The 18,231-nt window shown below is 46.3% G+C and overlaps 1 protein-coding gene across 2 annotated transcripts in view; it reads right to left on the reverse strand.

Annotated features, from left to right (window-relative positions):
* SLC7A8 (solute carrier family 7 member 8) overlaps positions 1-18,231 on the reverse strand; it is a 50,978-nt gene that overhangs the window by 15,416 nt on the left and 17,331 nt on the right. The gene's annotated exons all lie outside the window — the stretch shown is intronic.

The following is an 18,231-nucleotide window of genomic DNA, read 5'->3' on the forward strand; positions in this document are numbered from 1 at the left end:
TAGGGGCAAGAGAAGTTTAGGGGAGTCTCTTGTTACTTAGGCTTAAGGAGGTAACACATCAAGTAAAATTCACTTTTCCTTTCTTTTTTATATTTAAGGAGCAGGTTTATTAGGAAAAGAGATAGAAGAATAAAGGACACTTGCATAGACACAAGTGGACAGAAAGAGCTGCAAAATTCACTTTTCGAAGTGTACAGTTTGATGAGATTTGACAAACCTTATTGTTGTTTATTCATTGTACTGTAGAACATTTCCAACACTCCAAAAAGTTCTCTTGTGCATAGCACTCTTGAGGTAAGTACCTTTCCCCCACCTCCAGCAACTACTAATTTGATTTCTGTCCCTGTATTTTTGCAGTTTCCAGAATGTCACAGAAATGGAATCAAACAACATGTAGTCTTCTGTAGCTGGCTTTTTCCTCTTTACAAAGGCTTTTGAGACTTATTGAGTCAAAGGGCAAGCCGATCACTTCTAGGGTCAGATTAGAATAGGAAAAAGCCTTGGAGGAATAAGGAAGGCTCCAGAGATAAGGGCAACAAATTCCAAAGGGGACTAATCAAACACGCCCCCTGGACTAGGGGCAACGGGACATTCCCGGACAAGGGCAACATTTACAGGACTCTGAGATAAGGGCTGTGAAGCAAGACTTAATTCTGGGCTCAGAGACATTAAGGCAGAGTGAGGGAGACCACCAAGAACTAACCAATGACAAAGAGACTGATGGGGGCTTTAGAATAATTAGGGAAAGAAGGTCTATATTCTATGAGGCAAGACTCCACTGGCTTCCTTGCCCCTCCCTGGCCTGGTTCCAAGGGCCTGGGAGTCCCACTTTGTTTCTGTTCCTTTTCTCCTTAATGAACTTTTCCTTACATCCATTTTTGTAAACAATTTGCCTCTTTTTTGCTTGCTTGCCTGAGCATCAGCGAAGTTATTGCTGAGGCTTTGTGAGACACCAACCCATGGTGGTCTAGTGGCTGGGGCTCAGCACTGCCACCGCAGCCGGGGGTCAGTTCCTGGCTGGGAGACTGGACCTGAAACCCTGAAGTTATGGTAACATCATGTTGCTGGACATTTGGATTGCTCCCAATTTGGGGCAACTCTGAATAAAACTGCTGTAAACACTTGCATAAAAGTCTTTGCCTGGGTTGTAAAGATCTTTGAGCGGGCTTTTCATTTCTCCTGAGTAAATCCAGGGGTGGGATTCTGGGTCTTAAGGTAAATGTTTCATAGAAGACATCAGACTGTTTTCCAAACTGGCGAGATCACTGTGTATTACCCCAGCAACATGGGTGAGACCTGGTCCTTACCCGCATTTCCCTCTGTCAGCTTCCAGAGTGTCACAGTGCTAATGGATATGCGGTGGAATGTCATTGTGGTTTAGATTTGCATTTCCCTAATGTGGAGCATGTTTTCTTGTGTTTATTTGCTACCCGCCTTAGTCTTCTTTGGCTAGTGAGCAGGGGTTTTTAACTGCTCTATTCCTAGGAGTCACAGAGACCCCCAACACTGTGGAACCTTCAGGGGCTGGGGGAGGGCTCAGATGTTGAGCACTAGGGTAGAGGGGCCCTCTGTTTCACTGCCACACTTCCTAAGCCACCTCCAGAGTCTCTGCCACAGGAACAGGTCTTTCAGTTTCCTGGTGGTCATGAAGTAGAGAATAAGGAAGGGGAGGGGGGGGATCAAAATCCTTTGCTTCTTCTTTGCCTGAAACAGTGACTGGGATGCCATCACACATGTGCTGAAAAGGAAACCCAAATTGAGTCATTTATGTCAAGACCCACCAAAACTAAATACCCACCCTCACTACAATCGCAACCTCTCCCAAAGGTGGAATTTCCTGGTCAGCACTAGTGAGATAATCTGAATAAGACAGCCTGGAGAAAAGGTGGTTTTGCTTGAAATAACTTCTTTTTTCTTTTGTTAATAACCTTATTTCACCCTCTTGGGCTAAGTATAAAAATTTTCATCTTTTACAGCTCTTCTGAGGCCTTCCTACTTGCTAAATGGGATGCTCCTAGGTGGGATTCAGTGGCTAAAACCATTTGATTTTCAAATTTATTCAGTTGAATTTTGGGTTTTTTTAAACACCTGTAAAAGTGTCCCTCTCCTCCGGCTTTTTTTTTTTTTTTTAACATTTATTTATTTATTTATACAAGCACTGGGCACAGTCAGAAGCGCGGGAGGGTGAGAGAATTCATCAGAGCCAGAGGGGGAACAGAACAGGCAGACTGATGAAGGGGAGCTGCTCAGGGGAGCAGCGGGCGGCAGGAGAGGTCTGTGCGCCAGGTGGGACCCTCACCGGCAGCGGGGGATGGAACCGGCGCTGCAGAGGCTGCGGGCAGTTTTGCAGCCCAGCGATCAACCGCTGCGCCACCAGGGGAGGCCCTCCTCCGGCTTTTAACCAGGCTTCTGACTTCACGTGAACAGCTTAATCAAGTGATATCAATACCTGATCCTTAAACTGTGCTTTTACTTTCCAATTATTTTCTAACCTTACTTAATTCTGAGAACATTTCAGCAGGGTAAGGACCTGCCTTTTTTTTTTTTTTTTTTTTTTTTTAAGGATTTATTTATTTATTTTATACAAGAACTGGGGTTCAGGCAAGATGTGTGGGAGGGTGAGAGGATTCACCAGAGACAGAGTGGGGAACAGAACAGGTAGACTAATGAAATACACTGCTGAGAGGAGCAGCGGGCAAGGCAGGAGAGGTCTGCTCACCATGTGGGACCTCGCCAGTCAGCAGAGATCAAACTGGCGCTGCAGAGGCTGCGGACAGCTTCACAGTACGGTGCTCAACCACCTGAGCCATGAGGGGAGGCCCAGGACCTGACATATCCATCTGTAACCTTCCTCCCTGTGCTGACTCTCTACCTGGCAAACGCCCATCTTTCAAATGTCGCCTGTTCTTCCATCACTTTTACAGGTGTTTACTTATTCCTGATAATGCGTCTGCCAGGTAAGCTCTATCAACCTGCACAGAAGGAAAAATTTTGTCCCCTGCCTTGTAAATCTCCTCTGTACTCTCAGGCCATTTTGTTTATATCTAATTTTGGCACTCATTTCTTGTATTATAACTATCTGCTTCTTTTTCTCTGTCTTCTTGTACTCTAGAGGAGTAGGGATGGAGACTTTTTTTTTTCTTTTTTTCTTTTTAATAGAGGCATGTTTTTATTTATTTATTTATTATATTTGTTTGTTTGTTTTGTTTATACATGCACTGGGTACAGTCAGAAGCGCGGGAGGGTGAGAGAATTCACCAGAGCCAGAGCGGGGAGCAGAGCAGGCAGAAGGACTGAAGTACACTGCTGAGGGGAGCAGCGGGTGGCAGGAGAGGTCTGCGCACCATGTGGGATCCTCCTCCGGTGGCCGGGGAGCAGCCGGGGATCGAACCGGCGCTGCAGAGGCTGCGGGCAGCTTCGCAACCCAGCGCTCAACGGCTGCGCCACCGGGGAGGCCCGGGATGGAGACTTTTTCATGTTTCGAATCCCAGGGCATATCACTGGTGCCTGAAAATAGTTAAGTGCTCAACAATTATTCAATTCTTGAGTCAAGAAAATGGCCCAATTCATCAGCCCTCCAATCTTATCTCAGTCTACACATTCCACAATGCATACCAATCTCCCCTGCAGCCCAGGAATCTCATAGAAAGGAGACACGCTCCCAGTTGGTTTTGTAGAGTTGGAAGAGCAACAGGAAAGGTAACTTCAGGAATTGATACTCTTGACTCCTCACAGAGGAACTGCTATCCAGGATGGTGTCATATAAGGAGAACCCAAACTGTGTTGCCAGAGGAAGGATTTTAAGCGTCTGAACATTTTGTTAATATGTGAATGTTCCAGATATACTGAGATGTCCTGATAAATAAACATTTCACATTTGGTTTATCTTACTCAATTCAATAAGGATTTCAGGATCACAGTGCCAGGTGACATTTCAACGTCACCCTAAACTGCTAGGCCCCTAATCTCAAATTCTCCCCCAGAACACCTGAGGCAGGCTGGGTACCAGGTAAGGCCCCTGGGAGTACAGGCAGACACAAGCAACCTGACTAAAGGATAAAGGGGATTGATTTATGAAAGGAAGGAAGACTAGCAAACAAAACCTTTGTGGCTCAGAGATAGGTAAGGATTACAGAATAAAGACCCTACAGTGACCCCAGAGAAGAAAATTATCTTTCACCAAGGGGAGGAGAGGTCAGGGCAGGAGGTGACAAGAAAGTGCTTGGGGAGAAAACGCTGCATGGCAGGAGGTCTCAAACATTCCTCCTCCCTAAGCAGGATGGGGGATGTGGCTACCTCCTCTAGTTTGGGGATAGAATACAAAATCATCTCCTTTTGAAAAGGGATCTTATCAAGACAGCCCGTACTGTAGGCACCACGGTATTCCTAAGGGGGGAGGTGCTTGAGGGGAGGGACAATTTGCCAAATGAACTTGGGGTGGATGTCTTCCATCCTGTTGAGTTAATCTCTGCAACTTCACAAGCACCCAGCCCTTGACTAATATTTAAACTTTATAGGGGTCTTTCAGAAAGAAGAAGAAAAATGGTGAGATTGCAGTGGGGAGACAGGCTGTGTGGGACACTAATCTCTTAGGAACAAAGATTCTCTGCAGTTCCTAATCTCATTCTTGATCTGCAGTTGGGTGATTACAGTAAGTGACTGAGAGGAAAGAGGGCACTGCCAGTGTCCTGGAACCACAGGACAGCAAGTGTCCCTCCTTGTAGGCTGAAACCTGAGCCTCCACCAGAAAGGAAAGGTCAATGAGCGAAGGCCACACTTGCCAAGTGCTGGCCAGGCCCCTGTCTACTCAGTGTCTCGTGGCTCTAGGGGAGTCACAGGTACTTTCCATAGATGACAGACCGTAGCAACAGGGAGAATCCTATCATTCTGGCTCAGCTGAACAAAATAAGTCAAAGAAACAGCAGGTTCAAAATGGAATCACTCCTGCCAAATCCACTTCTCCAAAACAAGATTTAATATCTAACTTAACTGCAGTTTCAACCCCTCCCAGGCAAATAATCCTGACTTGTCCAGGTAAACAACAGCAGGTAATCTGTAGGATAAGACTCCTTGCCTTCTCTAAAGGGATAGTGATCTTACCTGCTGGGAAGCAATTTTCTTAAAAAAAACTATATCCCAGGCCTCCCTGGTGGCTCAAAGGGTTAAACACAGCACTGTGTTGCTGTGAGCAGCCTCTGCAGCAAGATACCCACATGCACATCAGACCTCTCCTGTCTTGCCCACTGCTCCCCTCAGCAGTGTATTTTCAGCTTGTCTGTTCTGTTACTTACTCTATCTCTGGTGAATCCTCTCACCCTTTGCCCCTCTGGTCTGTATCCCAGTTCTTGTATGCATAAATAATTAAAAAGATTTAAAAAAAAAAAAACCTATATCCTACCATCTTTGACTGAAAAAACCTTCCTTCCATTTTGTACAACTTCTCACTGCACCCATTAGCTAGACTGAATGCTACCCTGAATGGAATTAAGTCAGTTAGCTCTGTTTACTTGGTTGAATTTTGGATTTTTTTTTTTTATCAGTCTCTGATTTTTAGCCATTGTAATCTGGCTGTGGGGTGTTAGCTGTTCTCTAGGGGCCCCCCATGACTTATCTATATTTCTTGGGCATTTTCTCCTCTCTCCTTTGTTCCTTTTTCCTGGGTTAAAAAATAAAAAAAAGAGGGGCCTCCCTGGTAGCGCAAGGGGTTAAGACGCAACCTATGGGCCTGTCTGCAGCCTCTGCAGCATGAGTTCGATACCCCAGCCGGCCAGGGAGCAACCCACATGGCACAGCAGACCTCTCCTGACTTGCCCGCTGCTCCCCTCTGCAGTGTACTTTGGTCAATCTGCCTGTTTTGTTCCCCACTCTGTCTCTGGTGAATCCTCTCACCGCCCCCCATGTCTTGCCTGTACCCCAGCTCTTGTATACATAAATAAACAAATACAAAAAAAATAAAAAAGAAAGGTGAAAAGACTATCAAGAAGATGAGGCTTCAAGAAAATACTGAAGTCAGGAGTTGGTTACTTAATCTGCCCAGTTTGAAAAGCTTAATGTCAAGGTGACAGGAGGGACACAAAGAAGGAAGCAGGCGGGAGTAGGGAACGCAGAACCCAGCAATCTCCTGCCCGACCTAGAGCCCAGGGTCTCTCAGTGCCAAGTAGGAGAGGGGTGTGCCCAAGGCATCTGCTGGAGGGAAAGCCACTCTGAAGAGTGCTCTCAGATCGATGACGGTGCGGGTCCTGTCATTGACCTGAAAGTGTCCATGGTGGAGGCGTGGGTGAGCTCCTGCCTGCTCCCTGCAGAGAAGGGGCCCCTACCCCACCCAGCCCTGTGCTCAGACCTTGATCCCTTGGGAGTAACAGAGAATTGCTTCTTTACTTTCCTCCTCTGACAACCCTATCAGAACGCAATGCCCATGGTAGTGCAGGCGGAAGCATCCTAATGTCCTAAATGTTACTTTATAAAACAAAAGGCACTTTGCAATGTGATTAAGGATCTAGTGAAGGGGAAATTATCCTGGGTGATGGGAGTGGGTCCAATGTAATCACAAGAGTCCTGATGAGAGTGTCAGAGTAAAGAAGATGTGATGAGGCAGACAGGTGAGAGAGGGACAGAATGAAAGACAGAATGTAGGGGACCTCTAGAAACTGGACAAGGCAAGAAAACTATTCAACCCAGAGCTGCAGGAAGAAACACACCTTTGCTGATATTTTAATCTAGGGCTTCTGACCTCCAGAACTACAATACAACCAATCTGTTTAGTTTTGAGCTATTAAGTTTGTGGTAATTTGTTAACAGCAGCAATAGGAAGCTCACATAGGCTAAACACTCTACAGAAAGACTAGAAAAGAGGGAAAAGAGAGAGGGCTTATACTTTTTTTTAAAAAAAAAAGATTTATTTATTTATGCATGTAAGAACTGGGATACAGGCCAGAGGTGTGTGTGTGGGGGGGATTGGAGGGGTAGGGGACTGGGGGTGAGAGGATTCACCAGAGACAGAGTGGGGAGCAGAACAGGTGGATTGACTGAAATATACTGCTAAGGGGAGCAGTGGGTGAGACAGGAGAGGTCTGCTGCACCATGTGGGTTAGCTCCCTAGCTGGGGATTGAACTCATGCTGCAGTGGCTGCCGAATTTCATAGCACTGAGACATAACCCCTTGTGCCACCAGGGAGGCCTGGGTTTATACTATTAAAGAAAAAACTTTGAAAGAGCAACCAGGCTGCACCCAAAGACCCCAAAGGATTCCCTGCCCACAGGCCTCTCAGGACGCCAAGCAGAGGGAAGCAGTGGGGCTCACTAGAAGTGGACAGTGAAAGTGATGAGGTCACCCATGTGCTGGCCTAGTTGGCAAATTTCCACACCACATGACAGCGTCTCAACTCTTCCACACCCCCGGGATCCTATAGCCAGAACGTTACTGTCTCCTGTTCCTCCCCTGGGTAAGAGAATACAGCAGTAAACAAGTTCACCCTACAAGAACTCCAGCACTTTCTTCTGCTCTCCTTTTCCTTTCAGAAACATTCAGGGCAAAAGACACTCTCAACATCTGTCTTCACCTAACCCCAGCTTGTTTTCCATTCTCCTGCATACACTTTCAGGTCCACGGCGGCAGCCCAGATACACATACAAACCCAGGCCCAAGAGCTTCAAGCTTCTTGCAAGGTAAGCCAAAGGCCGGGTGTTCCCAGATGAGAGTCCTTTGTTCTCTGCCTGCTGAGTTTTGTTTGTCTCCTTATTTTACTGACCAGAGGCTACAATCAAAGGCCAGAGAAGAAGTCAGAATGGAAAGCCAAGAGAGGATCTCAAGAGTCCCACGCTCCTTCCTGGAGTGGGAGGGGGAAAAGCAGTCACATCGCGCTGGCCCACAGTGAAGACCCTGAAGGTGGTGGCAGCGCCCGCTCTGTGATTTTCCTCAGCAGAGTCAATCCAACCTGACTCAGTAGGAGATGAGGCCGGTGAGGTTAAAGGGTGACAAATTTTGGAAGGGAAAAACAGGAAAATCATGTTGGGGGAATTTTACCTTAATTCATTCTAGACAAGAGGCAATTTTGAATGAACCACTCAGCTATAAAGAAAAAAAAAATCATCTCTCTAGTTCATTTTAAAACATCAGTGAATCATTAGCATGAACAAAAGAAACCCCAATCCTTAGGAAGTTTTATGGATGGATTAGGAAGTTGTGGGGCTGATTTTAGGTCCTGCCACCACCAGAGTCAGCGTTCTGACTGTAACACCAGGGGAATAAAGGGCCGTGTGAGTTTCTGGTGTCTTTGAGTGTATAGCAAGCAAGGAGTGCCCGGGGTGGCAAGGAGTGTAAGGAGGGAAGTGATCAGGAGGGGGTGACTAAAGAGCTTGGAGGGAGGGACGGAGGTAGAGAAGGCTCTCCCAGAGGGCCCTGGCAGCCTGGGCTGACTGGAAGAACCACAGAACTTTAGAACTTGAAGAACCCAGTGACTTGGTGTCAGCTTGATCATTTGCCCTCTGGGAGCCTGGACCAGCCAGTCCCTACTCTCTCTGTAACATGTAAGTGTGGTCCCTTTTAATCTTATGAGGGTTCTGTAACCTGTGCATTGCTATACACCATGGTAAGGTGTTCACATTATTTATAAACTGAGAAACTATTTATTTGCTCAGGGTAATGCTGACAACTGGGATTAAAGCAGAATAGATGGGAGAAAGGGTTGCTTGGAAGGTTTTGGAGACGCCCTATCACATACCAGGCCATGAAGCCTGCCCTAAGGCTTCACCACTTCTAATCTGTTTCACCTTTTACTCAGGAGGATGCACCTTCACAAGTTGCCTGCTTCAGACAACCCAATCTGTGGGGGCAGAGGCATGGTTGGGGTCACAGGCACAAAGGTGGATTGGGTTTCCACAAATGAAAATTATAGCTGCCCTTAGAAATGACCTCTAGAAAGAACGCCCTGCAAAAATCCAAGGGGGCACTACTTCTTCGGCCGCTCTGCTGTTCGGGCCCAGTGAAACATCACTGCAGGAAGCACATCCCGTGACACCAGACACAGTAGGTGCTAACGCTCAGTGAACAGAGGATGAACAAATGTTGGGGGGCTGCATCGGGGTCATAGTGGTCTTTTAGGGAGTCAACCTCAGGGTTTTCTGTGTCGTGGGGCAGTGCCATAAAGCCCAGCTGGCAAGGACCTATGGGGGGAGGTAGGGGTCAAAGGACATATCGTGGCTGCACCTCCTTTTTGAGAAAGTTCACAAAGCATAGGTTATCCACAGAGACCCCTGGGATGACTTTTTTCCGGTACTTTCTTGCTTCTGGACACAAGATTCTGGCCTCTTTGCTGAGCAAGACTGGGCGAGGGTCATTTTGTGTCTTCATAGGTCGGCCTGTCACCACTTTCCCACATGACTCCCCAAGCCAGCTCATTTCTTTTGCCAGGTCAGCTTCTTCCACAGACCACACTGTTCTGGAGTGATGGGGTGGAAGATGGTATGGAGTGGTCTGGCTCAGGAAGTGGACTGGCTGTTATAAAAACAGTATTCAAAGTCAAGACGCAGGACTACCTGAAGGACCCAGGACCTCATTTTATATGTGTGAGGAGTAAGACCCCAGCTAGTTAGTGCCAGACACAGGGCTGGGACCACCTCTTCCCCAGAGTCATTTATTCTGCTACTCCACCAGGCTTTCTTTCATCATATATAGTCAACCCTTGCATAACATGGGCTCAAACTACATGAGTCCATTTAAATGCTGCTATTTTTCATCCCCCTCATCTTTCTTCTCCACCTCAGCCTTGTGAACATGAAAACCATGAGGATGAAGACCTTTATGGTGATCTATTTATTTTTTTAAATAATCTTTTCTCTACCTTAAGTATACAGTTTATAATAACACACAAACAATGTGTTAATTGACTATTTGTTATCAGTCAGGCTTCTGGTCAACCACAGGTATTGGTAGTTAAGTTTTGGGGGTGTCAGAAGTTATACATGGGGCCTCCCTGGTGGTGCAGGGGTTAAAGACAGAGCTAACAAGCTATCACCACTACATTTAGATCCCAAGCTGACCAGGGAGCAACCCACATGGTGCAGCAGACCTCTCCTTTCTGCCCGCTGCTCCCCTCAGCAGTGTATTTCAGTCAATCTGCCTGTTCTGTTCCCCTGCTCTGCCTCTGGTGAATCCTCTCACCCCGTGCACCTCTGGCCTGTACCCCAGTTCTTGTATGCATAAATACAAATAAATCTTAAAAAAAAAAAAGAATTTGTACATGGATTTTCAACTGTGCAGGGACCAGCACCCTTAACCCCCACATTGGTCAAGGGTCCACTGTTTATATCACTCTTCTTTCTCTTTGCCTACTCCCATGTTCACTCTCTGCCCTGCTCCTAGCGGGGGTCTCTTGGGAGCTGAGTCTGTTATCTGGAAAGCCTGACTTGGCCCTAAAACCAGGTTGCTTTCTAAGCAGCAGAAGTCAATGCCAATATGGGATATGGCAAAAGGGGAAGATAAGGCTACTCCTCAGAAACCTGAAGAGTCTTGTCTGTCACACCCGGGCATTAGATATTTATTTCCCCAGACTCATTGGTTTCTCTGCCTTGTGCTACACACACCTCCTACCCCGCATCATATGACCATCATATGTTCTGTGGAACTCTGGGAACTCCATTTGGATTTTTTGGTCTTTCTGGTTTGCCCTTTTCTTGGGAGTGGGCTGGAGGTGGCTTGGAAAGGCTTCCAAAACTAAGCCTCTCCTTGTCTTTTCAGATAAGAGAGGACAGCCAGTAGGAAGGAGAAAAAAACTGGCCAGACTTGCCAAAGTCCATAAAGACAGATGGTGAAGAAGAGAGGGAAAGAGTGAGCGTGAGAAACAACAGGGGGTGGAAGGAAGAGAAGGAACAATATACATCATCATGAGTGGAGAGAGAAAGCTTAAGGGAAGCAGAACAGAGAGAGGAGGCCAGGGTAGAAAAAAAGAAAGATGGAATGTACTAAGCAGACAGCTGCTGAAAAGGGAAGCTAGTGACGCCACTTTGGAGTAATCAGAACACCCTGTTCCTCTCCAGAATTTCAAAATAAGCACCTTTTGGGGATGGAGCACCCCAACCCTTTAAAACAGCTGTAAATTTCACCTGGGGCATAGGCCTGTCAGAGGCATTGGTTTCTTGGTCTCACCTTTTGCAGGGGCATGCACTTTTCTGTCTCTGCCACACTCCGGCCAGCCCTCCCTCCCCCAATCCTGGAGCAAAAGGGGCAAGGTGATGCCCTCAGACCTGCCCTCCGGGTGCCCACAGGGGAGCAGTGGGTCAGTATCCAGCCTGCAGGCAGGGGGTGTGGCGATGCTCGACTCTGTGATAGGCTGCGCAGGGCTCCTTGGCCGCCACCTCCCTGCGCTTGGGAGAAGATGGGCACGTGTTTCTAATTGTGGAAAAGCTGCTCGGGCTTTGGCCTGCTCAGCTTCAGCCGTTTCCAGATCTAGGAGGTAACCAGTGCCGGCTGCCAAAAGGCTGTGATAGGCAAAGAAAACACTGAGAGCCCTGTTTGAGTTCTAACGCACACAACCCCGGGTTCTGATAAGGTTCCAGTTCTGCCCATGGCTGGTCAGGCAGGCCGGAGCTATTTCCTCTTCACAGACCTCAGAGTGGCCTGGGGGGAATTGGGGTAGGAGTGCAGACACAGAGCTGGCTTCCTAGAATCCTTCACTGTTCTCACAGAGGGTGAGGAGTCACATTGTAAAATCTCAAGTCTCTGCCTACCTAAAACAAAGGTTCATGTTATGGTACATGTAAATAACTTGACTGATGAAAGACAAAAACATCAAAAACAAAGCAAGTGCAGCAACAAAAATATCAAAGCAGCCCTTCCCTAGGAACTAAGCTTTGATCCCAGTTTCTCAGTCTGCAATGAGATCTGGAAACAGATCTTGCCTGCAGTTAACATTTTGCCCTTCTCCAGCCCTTTTCATCTGGAAGCACTGACAACACTGTAGAAATCTCAGAAGTTCCTCTAAGGAGAGGCGGAGTGCTGATCTTTGGGTGCAAAAGGGCCTCTGTTCTCCAAGGACGAATGAGCAGAGGAGGAGGGCTACAGAGACTGGGGGGGGGGCGTGTTCTGGAGGTCCAGAGGCTGGCAGCTTACCTGGACACTTGGAGCTAAGCTCCCACCTAGGCTGCCCCACCCCTGCTCCTTCCCTTCCTGGCTCTCTCTTCTCCTTCCTTCTTATCCTGATCCCTCCCTGCCACTTGCCAGACTTGGAGTTTCTGCTGAATCACCATCCAGTACTTGGTTCAGCCAAGAAGCTAGAACAACCCAGCTCAGCATTTTCCAAGAGCTAAGTAGTTCTCTCTTCAACATTAGCTAAACATGTGAGGGAAAGCCAGGCAATGCAGACCTGGCTAACTGTGGCGGTGTTTTAGCCCTACTCATTGCTCTTTCAGTCCAGTCCTGAAAAATTCCTGTTATCTTTAGTCCCAAATCTCAAGTCTGATGCCCCCAAGGAGGAGCAAAGAGGATGGGACGGAAGCTGCATAGGTCTCAGGAGGGTGAGCCTGACATCTCCAGGTCTGGTGGGTTCAGACTGGAAACTCATGGGCTCTGTTAGCATCCAGTGAGGCCTATTCACCTGAACCCAGGCTGCAAAATTCCCAAGATTGGTTCAATTGCAACCCAACTTCAAGGACAGCTAGAGTTCAAACTTGCTAACCTTTCAAAACAAACCTTGTCCTCACTTCTTTCCCCCAAAGCTCCCATCAACAGCAGGCCACCTTCCCTCCCTCCTTCTAGTCTTCTGATTTTATGTTCTTGGGAATGTGGTATAAATTTGATGTGTCATATTAACCCTTAAAATTCATCAGACATAATTAATAGGTGCCTTTATAAACCACATGTGCTAGATCCTCTGGAAAAAACGAGATCCTTGAGAATCAGCAAAAGACAGGAGAATTGATGCTTCTAGCCTAGCTCAAGAAAGTGAGCAAGTCAAAAGAAAAGAAAAAAGAAAAAGGGCTTCCCTGGTGGTGCCATTGGTTAAGGACAGCACTATGAAGCTATCCACAGCCACTGCAACATGAGTTTGATCCCTGGCCAGGGAGCTGACCCACATGGCACAGCAGACCTCTCCTGTCTCACCTGCTGCTCCCTTCAGCAGTGTACTTCAGTCAGTCTGCCTGTTCTGCTCCCCACTCTGCCTCTGGCGAATCCTTTCACCCTTTCCCTCCTGCCTCTGGCCTGTATCCCAGTTCTTGTATGCATAAATAAACAAATCTTAAAAAAAAAAAAAAAAGAAAGAAAGAAAGTGAGCAAGTCATGTTAGTCATGTTGCTCTAGAGCAGGCCTTCTAGCAGCATCCTGGAGTAACTACCCTAAACCACCCTAAAGACTTCCATCCAAAGATCCACTCAGTGCTCCTCATGGTTTGGGGAGGAAATGCAAAGCAGAAGTGGAGAGCACACATTGTAAATGTTCACCACAACACAGGAGGCAGTTAAGTTGAGATACATTTCATTTTGATTTTTAGATGAGCTACATTCCTCCCTTTTAGTTGTTAATCAGCAAGTCTAGCTAACGCTTCTAAATCTTCATTGTTCTGTCCCCTTGTAGCTTCATTTTAATTTCACTCTCTAGTCTGGCGCTCTGGCCTGCTCCCAATGTCATGGTCTTCACTCAGAAGTAAACCTGATCACATTACTTCTCTGCCCAGAATTTTTCAGTAGTTCCCATTCCTTGGATAAAGTCTGCTCTTTTTTGAAAATATAGGAGACCCTTCAAGATTTGGCTGTTTCAGCTTTATCTCCTGTCACTCTCCTAGGTACTACTTACACAAATGTACAGTTAGACCTCATTTAACACGGTTGATGGGTTCTTGGAAACCAGTTTTAAGGAAAGTGTATGCCCAAACTGGGTCTTTGAATAATGTTTCACTCAATGTTGACTACAATTTATTTTTCCTTCTAGTTACTGCGAAACGACATTGAATGTAATAAAGTTATTCAAAGACCAGATATATTTTCTTTTCTCCAACAGATCATGTCTCTTTTGACCCAAGTCTTGCCTGCATCTTTCCCACTATTGTTCTATGTTACGCTTATCTGGGGCCTGCTTATTTACCTTTCAAGATTTAACTCAACCTGGGAGCCTTCCCAAGCACTCCTCTCCCATCACTAAAGCACCTTTCTCTGTGTTGTAAACACTTCTCCCCTTACATTGTATTGTAATTATTTGTTTGTACACTGATTGCTTTACTTGTTTTAAATCTCTTCCAAGACTCCGTATAGATAATGTCTTATCTCCTTTCAATGTAGGAGCTCAATGTAATGATTAACTGATAGATTTGTAATTTCTTCTTTCTAGGAGGCCTACTTACAGAATAATTTTAGTCTTAATTCATCATAAAAATGAAAAATAGGATTTTAGACAAACTTACCATTGAGTAGAAATCAAGAGATTTTTCCATACAATTAGATTTGAAATGTTAGTTAGTTAGAAGATATATATAGAGAAAAAGGGAACTTAGATGTATGGGAATCACATCTAGGCTTGTGCCTCGGGCAAACCAGTTTGTATTTGTCTGGAGTCATACATATGAGGCTGATGAGACACCAAAGAACCTTTTGGGGGTGAGAGAATGGGAGGAAGACAGGTCTCCCAAGGCATCTGATGAAATACATTTAGTTCAAGGGGATGAGAAGTTTGGACTAGAGAATATGGAACCTCAAAGGAAGATGAACTGAGATTAAGGGATTTAAAAGTTAAGAAAGACTGTTGAACCCTCAGATGTCAAGGGATTAATTTGCAAGAGACTTGCAACACACACAAATTTAACTATCACAACATCCTGCATCAAGCACCTGGATTCTCTGTGGAGGAATTGCAGAGCCACTTAAAGTTAAAAGTAATACATACAGGGAAGTTCTTTCCCTTCCAAATTGCTCAAGGAAAAAAGTGGAGAAATCTGAAGCTCTGGAAAATTAACTTCTTAGGAATCTCAGTACAAAGATGGAAAACAAGATAAGAAGAAGTTTTTCCTTATGAAATGTGGGGTATTTACTCCATTCTTCTGGGGTGAGACAGGAGAAGGTGCTTGAGTACAAAACACTCAGGGAGAGGAGGGGGTCTTCAATTAGAAGAAAAAATTCTACCTTAGATGTTGTAGCCCCAACAGAGAGAAAGGAGACCAGTCCCTAAGGGGGGGAGAGAGATCCCCAAGGAAAACCCAGAGATGGGAAGAAGCACAAACAGGGGTTCCAGAATACCTGGTGTTCCCTCTGATACTAGGACCACTTTGTTTACCACAGTAGCACCCCTGTGAACCATGGAGGACATATTCAAGACCCACAGTGAATGTCTGAAACCTAGAAGAGTACCAAACCTTAAATATACTATGCTTTTTCCTATACATACATACCCATGATGGTTTAATTTATAAATTGGGCACAGTAAGAGGTTAGCGACAATAATGAATATTGAAATAGGGGCTTCCCTGGTGGCACAGAGGTTAAAGTCTCAGCTCTATGAAGCTCTCATCGCCCACTGCAGCAACCAGTCACTGAGGTACAAGTTCAATCCCCATGCCAGGGAGCTAATCCACATGGCACAGCAGACCTCTCCTGCCTCTCCCGCTGCTCCCCTCAGCAGTGTGTTTCAGTAAATCTACCTGTTCTGCTCCCCACTCTGTCTTTGGTGAATCCTCTCACCCCCTCAAATCTCTGTCCTACACCTCAGTTATTGTATGCATAAATAAATAAAAAGAAATCTTAAAAAAAAGAAATAGAACAACTAAAATAATATACTGTAATAAAAGTTGTGTGAATATGGTCTCTCTCAAAATATCTTGGACTTCAGTTGACCATAGGTAACTGGAACTTCGGAGAATAAGACTATGGATAAAGGGGCATCCTGGAACTAGAAACTCAGGTAGTAGCCAAAAGATGCATCTAAATGATAAAAGAGTAAGCTGCATAAATTACCTATCAATGTTATGTGCAGAGATGTGCTGGTTGCATGCATTTTGTTTGAAAGAGATCCACTGTTGCCACAACTACTGGGCAGGGGAGAAGGGGAAGATAAAGGGAGGCTTTCACAGTTAACTCTCTCTATATATTATTGGAATCTTGCATCTAGACAATATAGTCACTTAGTTAGGAAACACTGAAAAAAAAAAAAAGGAAGAAAGAAGAAACACCCGAATAAATTGCAAAAGAAGGCTCCCAAACCAAGTTTAATAGCCCTGTCCCAACTCTTCCCTCCCACTAACATGCTTGTTCTGGAGAAGGGAGAAAGGCTTTTCATTTAATTAAAATGTAAAATACTTTCTTTTTTTCCTGCCTGGTGGCTAGGGATATTCTGCCGACTCAGCAGTGAATAATCAGCTTTGACCTAAATAATAGAATAACTCAAAGTGGCCACTGCAGCTGCAAAAGCGTGATCTGAATCTGCAGTTCCTTTCCTCTCCTTCTCTCTCCCACCCCTCCAGGCTCCACGCAGGCAGACAAGTCAGTGACAGCAGTTTCTTTCCATTTTTCCACCCTTATCTGCTTCATCACACTGTCATTTCTCATCTGATCTATTCCAAAACAGCCTCTCCATGCAATCAGACTTGACCTCATCATCTTCCCTCCCACAGCAAACCCTGGCTAGGGGCTTTGCCACTCCAGTTCTCCGCCCTGGGCTCCATGCCCTGTCCTCCAGCTCCTCAAGCCAACCCCTCCACTCCACACCAGCAACTTCACCACAGAGGGGAGCTTGGCTCTCAAATACTTTCATTCCACATTGGCTGGAGTCCATCATCAGCACACCGAAATGACACAGCAGAAAGAAGAGCTTCTTATAGAAATACATCCAGGTCATCCCCAAGCTCTCTGAAGCTTCTCTAAAGAACACAGCTACTCCAGGTCTACCTCCAAAGAGCTCTGGACCTATTTTACACAGCTGGCTTGCCTGCCAAGAGGATGGAATATAGCTGGCTGCTGGCAGGAGGAAGGCTGGAATAAAAGATGTGGACATTTGATGAAAGCCTTTTTGAGAGCTGGTTTCTGTTTTGCTGGATACCCTAATAGACAATTTGAGGGGCTTGCAGAAGTGGGTAAGAAAAAAAAGGTGGGCCTGCCTGGTGGCATAAGGGGTTAAGCACAGCACTGTGAAGCTGTCCACAGCCTCTGCAGCATGAATTTGATCCCTGGCTGGCCAGGGAGGTGATCCACATGGTGCAGCAGACCTCTCCTGTCTTACCCACTGCTCCCCTCAGCAGTGTGTTTCAGTCAGTCCGCCTGTTCTGTTCCCCACTCTGTCTCTGGTGAATCCTCTCACCCCCACACCTCTGGCCTGTACCCCAGTTCTTGTATGCACTATTAAATAAATCTTTAGAAAAAAGTATTCAAGAAAACATAAACTGTGCACTAAACTCAAAGCAGCTGGGCATCTCTAGCCTCAAAGGGCAAGCATGTGGCTATCTATGCCTACTCATCCCCCATGGGGAGAGGAGTTGGGGGCTCACACACCCTTCACACCTGGGAGGAAAAAGAGAGCACACAGGGTGAGGTGACGAACTGCTTTCCATTTTCCTCAAAGGAAATAAGAAGGAATAGCTTGGACTTAAGAATATATTTCTGCTTATGGAGGTGGAAAAGTACTTGAACACATCTCAAGGACACTGACAAATCCCGTCTCTGGAGGACAAGGTTGTCTGCTATATAATCACAGGTAGTTCTACGCAGGAGGCAGAGGGCAGATAAATGGTATTGAACCTTTGACTGCAGGGTTTGGGAAAGGTGAGGAGTTTCTCAATTCCTCCTTGGCCGGGTGCTGGTGGTGTCCAGGTGAGGGGTGGGCTGCAGAGGGGACTGTCACAACAACCTGTCTGTCTGGAGCTGAGTTCTAGGCAGGAACAGAGAAGTCCTTATTTCCTGGGAGGGTTTGGCCTCCACTGTACTGACTACTCCAGAGGGTCTGGAATTCTGCAGGGGTCACCTGGCCCTGGCAGCTTTGAAATATGCAAAGGAAGCAGTGGGGTCTAGCCGTGCAGGGAACTGGACCACGTGGCCTGGTCCCTCTCCTAAGGGTGGACGAAACAGTTTGAGGTTCGCCATTTCTAGCTGAAGCGTAGGGGCATTTCTTGTCTTTGTCACTTTAGCAGCATCAGCATAAAAAAGGAAGCCGTGTCTGTGCACAGCACCCTGAAATAGCAGTGGCCAGCGCTCATGTGGCAATCCTTCCACTCGAGCCTGTCTGGTGGTAGAAACAGCAGCTCTTCCTGCATTCTCACACCC

Source organism: Talpa occidentalis, unplaced genomic scaffold, assembly GCF_014898055.3.
Source record: "Talpa occidentalis isolate TD23 unplaced genomic scaffold, MPIMG_talOcc4v2.1 talOcc4.11, whole genome shotgun sequence".
NCBI lineage: Eukaryota > Metazoa > Chordata > Mammalia > Eulipotyphla > Talpidae > Talpa > Talpa occidentalis.